Raw genomic sequence first — 7,500 nt, 5'->3', positions numbered from 1 at the left:
GCCCTGTGTGCACACACCGGTGTCTGACCATAGAATACATTTAAATAATGCCTCTAGAAAAGAGCTATGCATGTGTTCCTCAGTGCCTAACGGATAAGGCACTGACCTCCTAAGCCAGGGATTGTGGGTTCAAGTCCCATCTGAGGTGATAACAAAAAATCCTCCCTCTCTCTTTTCCAGAAAACTAGGTAGATTTATTAAATGCTTCCTCTCAGAAGTTTATGAGGGATTAGGTACTTTGAAACGGTCCCATTTTACTTGTGTACACTTCACAGTCATGTTAGTGTTCTGAAACTGCAAAGTATATTTTTAAATGCCTATTTTTGTGAGATGCATTTTCGACCGGCCAGAACATATTCCTTTGGAAAAAATGATTTGAATTGGATTGGTGTGAATCTTGTTCTAGAGGTGGTGACAGGCTTTCAGCTACTTGAATAGGTCAAGCCAGGATTCATAAAACTTATACAACCTATGTGAGTGTGAAAAATTAGCATATGCAGGAAGGAGCAATTTGTCCTACTTTCAAAACAGTTTCACTCCACGTCTGGAAACGTCCAGAGCTATGTAGACCATACAAATGAGCTTTCAACTCATGAGGAAAGAGGTTTGTATGCAAAAAGGAAAACAAAAGCATATCGTACTCATAAAATACTCAATATATAGATTCCAAAAAAGTGCTTCCAGCGAAAAGAGCTGAAAGAACACTATGGGATGTAAACCTGAATACCTTTCAATAATATGTTCTCCATCCGTGCATACCACCTACATGATAAAAATCATCTCAGGTGAACGGATGACCGCGTGGCCTAATGGATAAGGCGTCTGATTTCGGATCAGAAGATTGAGGGTTCAAGTCCCTTCGTGGTCAATTCTGGCCAATGGTCACACAATCTGCTTTACATTCAGAGTGGAAAAAGTCTTTTCCAATACTCTTGTAGTCCTCACTTTCTCATTACTAATCATTAATAAAGTGGAGTATATACTGTAAACTCATTCAGGTTGCATCTTCAGTCTAACTACTTGTGCATTTTAGTGGCATTAAAAAGTGCTTCTATGCCGATTCACTGAATATGTAATAGGTTTGCAGAATTTTGACGTGACAGAATGGGTTTTTAGCTTAAGTGTGTGTAGAAGAACTGCAAGGTGTGTGCCTATGTGTGCATAGAGTGCTACATGTGTAAAATCTGTATGATTTGGGCAGTTAAAGTGCTGATTTTGCCTCCGAGTAAGAAAAGTACTACACAAAATCTATAAAGGATCGGCACATTGGCTGCCTTTGCTGATGCCCCCGTTGCCTAATTTGTAGTGCAATGGTTAAGTTGCAGAGTGTGGTTGAACTTGGTTAGGAGACTTGGTGCCTCTTTCCGTGTCCTGCTGATGATAAGGATGGCTTGATAACATTTTCTAAGCCCAGTATATTGAGAAAAGAATTAAGTGAAGAAGAAGTGTGGAGTCGAATGTGGTTCTCCAATTTCTCTCCACTTGCTTAAAATTGCAAAGTCTCCATTATAGCATAGAAGAGAGCGTTAAAGTCGGGGATGGAAGAGGATGAAAATGGGAGGTTTACTTATAGAGAGAAGTGAGAAATGCCCTGTGAGCACACACAGGTGTCTGACCATAGAATACATTTAAATAATGCCTATAGAATAGAGCTAAGCATGTGTACCTCAGTGGCCTAATGGATAAGGCACTGGCCTCCTAAGCCAGGGATTGTGGGTTCGAGTCCCATCTGAGGTGATAACAAAAATCCTCCCTCTTTCTTTTCCAGAAAATTAGGTAGATTTATTACATGCTTCCTCTCAGTTCTGAAACTGCAAAGTAGATTTTTAAATGCCTATTTTTGTGAGATGCATTTTCGACCGGCCAGAACATATTCCTTTGGAAAAAATGATATGAATTGGATTGGTGTGAATCTTGTTTCTAGAGGTGGTGACAGGCTTTCAGCTACTTGAATAGGTCAAGCCAGGATTCATAAAACTTATACAACCTATGTGAGTGTGAAAAATTAGCATATGCAGGAATGAGCAATTTGTACTACTTTCAAAACAGTTTCACTCCACGTCTGGAAACGTCCAGAGCTATGTACAGCATACAAATGAGCTTTAAACTCATGAGGAAAGAGGTTTGTATGCAAAAAGGAAAACAAAAGCATATCATACTCATAAAATTCGCAATATATAGATTCCAAAAAAGTGCTTCCAGCGAAAAGACCTGAAAGAACACTATGGGATGTAAACCTGAATACCTTTCAATAATATGTTCTCCATCCATGCATACCACCTACATGATAAAAATCATCTCAGGGGAACAGATGACCGCGTGGCCTAATGGATAAGGCGTCTGACTTCGGATCAGAAAATTGAGGGTACGAGTCCCTTCGTGGTTGTTTTCGGCCAATGGTCACACAATCTGCTTCACATTCAGAGTGGAAAAAGTATTTTCCAATACTCTTGTAGTCCTCACTTTCTCATTACTAATCAATAATAAAGTGGAGTACATACTGTAAACTCATTCAGGTTGCATCTTCAGTCTAACTACTTGTGCATTTTAGTGGCATTAAAAAGTGCTTCTATGCCGACGCACTGAATATGTAATAGGTTTGCAGAATTTTGACGTGACAGAATGGGTTTTTAGCTTAAGTGTGTAGAAGAACTGCAAGGTGTGTGCCTATGTGTGCATAGAGTGCTACATGTGTAAAATCTGTATGATTTGGGCAGTTAAAGTGCTGGTTTTGCCTCAGAGTAAGAAAAGTACTACACAAAATGTATAAAGGATCGGCACATTGGCTGCCTTTGCTGATGCCCCCGTTGCCTAATTTGTAGTGCAATGGTTAAGTTGCAGAGTGTGGTTGAACTTGGTTAGGAGACTTGGTGCCTCTTTCCGTGTCCTGCTGATGATAAGGATGGCTTGATAACATTTTCTAAGCCCAGTATTTTGAGAAAAGAAGTAAGTGAAGAAGAAGTGTGGAGTCGAAAGTGGTTCTCCAATTTCTCTCCACTTGCTAAAATTGCAAAGTCTCCATTATAGCATAGAAGAGAGCGTTAAAGTCGGGGATGGAAGAGGATGAAAATGGGAAGTTTACTTATAGAGAGAAGTGAGAAATGCCCTGTGTGCACACACAGGTGTCGGACCATAGAATACATTTGATTAATGCCTATAGAAAAGAGCTATGCATGTGTGCCTCAGTGGACTAATGGATAAGGCACTGGCCTCTTAAGCCAGGGATTGTGGTTTCAAGTCCCATCTGAGGTGATAATAAAAATCCTTCCTCTTTCTTTTCCAGAAAATTAGGTAGATTTATTACATGCTTCCTCTCAGAAGGTTATGAGGGATTAGGTACTTTGAAACGGTCCCATTTTAATTGTGTACACTTCACCGTCATGTTAGTGTTCTGAAACTGCAAAGTAGATTTTTAAATGCCTATTTTTGTGAGATGCATTTTCGACCGGCCAGAACATATTCCTTTGGAAAAAATGATATGAATTGGATTGGTGTGAATCTTGTTTCTAGAGGTGGTGACAGGCTTTCAGCTACTTGAATAGGTCACGTCTGGAAACGTCCAGAGCTATGTAGAGCACACAAATGAGCTTTAAACTCATGAGGAAAGAGGTTTGTATGCAAAAAGGAAAACAAAAGCATATAGTACTCATAAAATTCTCAATATATAGATTCCAAAAAAGTGCTTCCAGCTGAAAGAACACTATGGGATGTAAACCTGAATACCTTTCAATAATATGTTCTCCATCCATGCATACCACCTACATGATAAAAATCATCGTAGGTGAATGGATGACCGCGTGGCCTAATGGATAAGGCGTCTGACTTCGGATCAGAAGATTGAGGGGTCAAGTCCCTTCGTGGTCATTTTTGGCCAATGGTCACACAATCTGCTTTACATTCAGAGTGGAAAAATTATTTTCCAATACTCTTGTAGTCCTCACTTTCTCATTACTAATCATTAATAAAGTGGAGTACATACTGTAAACTCAATCAGGTTGCATCTTCAGTCTAACTACTTGTGCATTTTAGTGGCATTAAAAAGTGCTTCTATGCCGACGCACTGATTATGTAATAGGTTTGCAGAATTTTGACGTGACAGAATGGGTTTTTAGTTTAAGTGTGTGTAGAAGAACTGCAAGGTGTGTGCCTATGTGTGCATAGAGTGCTACATGTGTAAAGTCTGTATGATTTGGGCAGTTAAAGCGCTGATTTTGCCTCCGAGTAAGAAAAGTACTACAAACAATGTATAAAGGATCGGCACATTGGCTGCCTTTGCTGCTGCCCCCGTTGCCTAATTTGTAGTGAAATTGTTAAGTTGCAGAGTGTGGTTGAACTTGGTTAGGAGACTTGGTGCCTCTTTCCGTGTCCTGCTGATGATAAGGATGGCTTGATACCATTTTCTAAGCCAAGTATATTGAGAAAAGAAGTAAGTGAAGAAGAAGTGTTGAGTCCAAAGTGGTTCTCCAATTTCTCTCCACTTGCTAAAATTGCAAAGTCTCCATTATAGCATAGAAGAGAGCGTTAAAGTCGGGGATGGAAGAGGATGAAAATGGGAAGTTTACTTATAGAGAGAAGTGAGAAATGCCCTGTGTGCACACACCGGTGTCTGACCATAGAATACATTTAAATAATGCCTCTAGAAAAGAGCTATGCATGTGTGCCTCAGTGGCGTCATGGATAAGGCACTGGCCTCCTAAGCCAGGGATTGTGGGTTTGAGTCCCATCTGAGGTGATAACAAAAATCCACCCTCTTTCTTTTCCAGAAAATTAGGTAGATTTATTACATGCTTCCTCTCAGAAGTTTATGAGGGATTAGGTACTTTGAAACGGTCCCATTTTACTTGTGTACACTTCACAGTCATGTTAGAGTTCTGAAACTGTAAAGTAGATTTTTAAATGCCTATTTTTGTGAGATGCATTTTCGACCGGCCAGAACATATTCCTTTGGAAAAAATGATTTGAATTGGATTGGTGTGAATCTTGTTTCTAGAGGTGGTGACAGGCTTTCAGCTACTTGAATAGGTCAAGCCAGGATTCATAAAACTTATACAACCTATGTGAGTGTGAAACATTAGCATATGCAGGAAGGAGCAATTTGTACTACTTTCAAAACAGTTTCACTCCACGTCTGGAAACGTCCAGAGCTATGTAGAGCATACAAATGAGCTTTAAACTCATGAGGAAAGAGGTTTGTATGCAAAAAGGAAAACGAAAGCATATCGTACTCATAAAATTCTCAATATATAGATTCCAAAAAAGTGCTTCCAGTGAAAAGAGCTGAAAGAACACTATGGGATGTAAACCTGAATACCTTTCAATAATATGTTCTCCATCCATGCATACCACCTACATGATAAAAATCATCTCAGGGGAACAGATGACCGCGTGGCCTAATGGATAAGGCATCTGACTTCGGATCAGAAAATTGAGGGTACGAGTCCCTTCGTGGTTGTTTTCGGCCAATGGTCACACAATCTGCTTCACATTCAGAGTGGAAAAAGTATTTTCCAAAACTCTTGTAGTCCTCACTTTCTCATTACTAATCAATAATAAAGTGGAGTACATACTGTAAACTCATTCAGGTTGCATCTTCAGTCTAACTACTTGTGCATTTTAGTTGCATTAAAAAGTGCTTCTATGCCGACGCACTGAATATGTAATAGGTTTGCAGAATTTTGACGTGACAGAATGGGTTTTTAGCTTAAGTGTGTAGAAGAACTGCAAGGTGTGTGCCTATGTGTGCATAGAGTGCTACATGTGTAAAATCTGTATGATTTGGGCAGTTAAAGTGCTGGTTTTGCCTCCGAGTAAGAAAAGTACTACACAAAATGTATAAAGGATCGGCACATTGGCTGCCTTTGCTGATGCCCCCGTTGCCTAATTTGTAGTGCAATGGTTAAGTTGCAGAGTGTGGTTGAACTTGGTTAGGAGACTTGGTGCCTCTTTCCGTGTCCTGCTGATGATAAGGATGGCTTGATAACATTTTCTAAGCCCAGTATATTGAGAAAAGAAGTAAGTGAAGAAGAAGTGTGGAGTCGAAAGTGGTTCTCCAATTTCTCTCCACTTGCTAAAATTGCAAAGTCTCCATTATAGCATAGAAGAGAGCGTTAAAGTCGGGGATGGAAGAGGATGAAAATGGGAAGTTTACTTATAGAAAGAAGTGAGAAATGCCCTGTGTGCACACACAGGTGTCGGACCATAGAATACATTTAAATAATGCCTATAGAAAAGAGCTGTGCATGTGTGCCTCAGTGGCCTAATGGATAAGTCACAGGCCTCCTAAGCCAGGGATTGTGGGTTCGAGTCCCATCTGAGGTGATAACTAAAATACTCCCTCTTTCTTTTCCAGAAAATTAGGTAGATTTATTACATGCTTCCTCTCAGAAGTTTATGAGGGATTAGGTACTTTGAAACGGTCCCATTTTACTTGTGTACACTTCACAGTCATGTTAGTGTTCTGAAACTGCAAAGTAGATTTTTAAATGCCTATTTTTGTGAGATGCATTTTCGACCGGCCAGAACATATTCCTTTGGAAAAAATGATTTGAATTGGATTGGTGTGAATCTTGTTTCTAGAGGTGGTGACAGGCTTTCAGCTACTTGAATAGGTCAAGCCAGGATTCATAACACTTATACAACGTATGTGAGTGTGAAAAATTAGCATATGCAGGAAGGAGCAATTTGTACTACTTTCAAAACAGTTTCACTCCACGTCTGGAAACGTCCAGAGCTATGTAGAGCACACAAATGAGCTTTAAACTCATGAGGAAAGAGGTTTGTATACAAAAAGGAAAACAAAAGCATATCGTACTCATAAAATTCTCAATATATAGATTCCAAAAAAGTGCTTCCAGCGAAAAGAGCTGAAAGAACACTATGGGATGTAAACCTGAATACCTTTCAATAATATGTTCTCCATCCATGCATACCACCTACATGATAAAAATCATCTCAGGTGAACGGATGACTGCGTGGCCTAATCGATAAGGCTTCTGACTTCGGATCAGAAGATTGAGGGTTCGAGTCCCTTCGTGGTTGTTTTTGGCCAATGGTCACACAATCTGCTTTATATTCAGAGTGGAAAAAGTATTTTCCAATACTCTTGTAGTCCTCACTTTCTCATTACTAATCATTAATAAAGTGGAGTACATACTGTAAACTCATTCAGGTTGCATCTTCAGTCTAACTACTTGTGCATTTTAGTGGCATTAAAAAGTGCTTCTATGCCGACGCACTGAATATGTAATAGGTTTGCAGAATTTTGAAGTGACAGAATGGGTTTTAAGCTTAAGTGTGTGTAGAAGAACTGCAAGGTATGTGCCTATGTGTGCATAGAGTGCTACATGTGTAAAATTTGTATGATTTGGGCAGTTAAAGTGCTGATTTTGCCTCCGAGTAAGAAAAGTACTACACAAAATGTATAAAGGATCAGCACATTGGCTGCCTTTGCTGATGCCCCCGTTGCCTAATTTGTAGTGCAATGGTTAAGTTGCAGAGTGT

General features: G+C 39.7%; 2 non-coding genes across 2 annotated transcripts; both read left to right on the top strand.

The window, feature by feature from the left end:
- Positions 1-795: 795 nt before the first annotated feature.
- On the top strand, positions 796-868 carry TRNAR-UCG (transfer RNA arginine (anticodon UCG)). Its single transcript has one exon. It is a non-coding gene; the product is annotated as a tRNA-Arg (tRNA).
- A 796-nt stretch (positions 869-1,664) lies between these two features.
- On the top strand, positions 1,665-1,737 carry TRNAR-CCU (transfer RNA arginine (anticodon CCU)). Its single transcript has one exon. It is a non-coding gene; the product is annotated as a tRNA-Arg (tRNA).
- Positions 1,738-7,500: the final 5,763 nt, after the last annotated feature.

Source organism: Triturus cristatus, chromosome 4_1, assembly GCF_964204655.1.
Source record: "Triturus cristatus chromosome 4_1, aTriCri1.1, whole genome shotgun sequence".
Classification (NCBI taxonomy): Eukaryota; Metazoa; Chordata; class Amphibia; order Caudata; family Salamandridae; genus Triturus; species Triturus cristatus.
Note: the sequence above shows the minus strand (reverse complement) of the source record. Positions and strands in the feature narration are given on the sequence as shown.